Genomic DNA, 363 nt, shown 5'->3' with positions numbered 1-363 from the left:
GTTTGAGGTCAAGGTAAATCTTATTGATAGAAGAATGTGATTTATGTAATTGAATTCACCATATTTCCTTTAGTTATTTGTAAATCATAATGGAAATATTCAGGTTTAGAGATATATGTATATACTATATGACAGAGATATCAAAAGTAGAAAGAATCAGCAAGGTATACGATATATGAAAATATATGTTGGTATTGTCTTTTATCATTTTTATCATAATATGGGAAAAAAGTAGCTTAAGTACTGTCATTATTATTCAATTCCTGAAATGAAGATCCTCATATCATGTAATGTATGGAATAGGCTTAAAAACCATATATACTAAATATTACCAGAATATTTGACTCATTTCTCGAGCCAGTG

The 363-nt window shown here is 27.3% G+C and overlaps 1 protein-coding gene across 1 annotated transcript in view; it reads left to right on the top strand.

The window, feature by feature from the left end:
• LOC119586211 (dnaJ homolog subfamily C member 28-like) overlaps positions 1-363 on the top strand; it is a gene marked incomplete at its 5' end in the record, with an annotated part of 4,515 nt that overhangs the window by 995 nt on the left and 3,157 nt on the right.

This window comes from Penaeus monodon, chromosome 21 (assembly GCF_015228065.2).
Source record: "Penaeus monodon isolate SGIC_2016 chromosome 21, NSTDA_Pmon_1, whole genome shotgun sequence".
In the NCBI taxonomy this organism is placed as follows: domain Eukaryota; kingdom Metazoa; phylum Arthropoda; class Malacostraca; order Decapoda; family Penaeidae; genus Penaeus; species Penaeus monodon.
The sequence above is the reverse complement of the archived record's forward strand: the minus strand, read 5'-3'. Positions and strand labels throughout refer to the sequence as shown.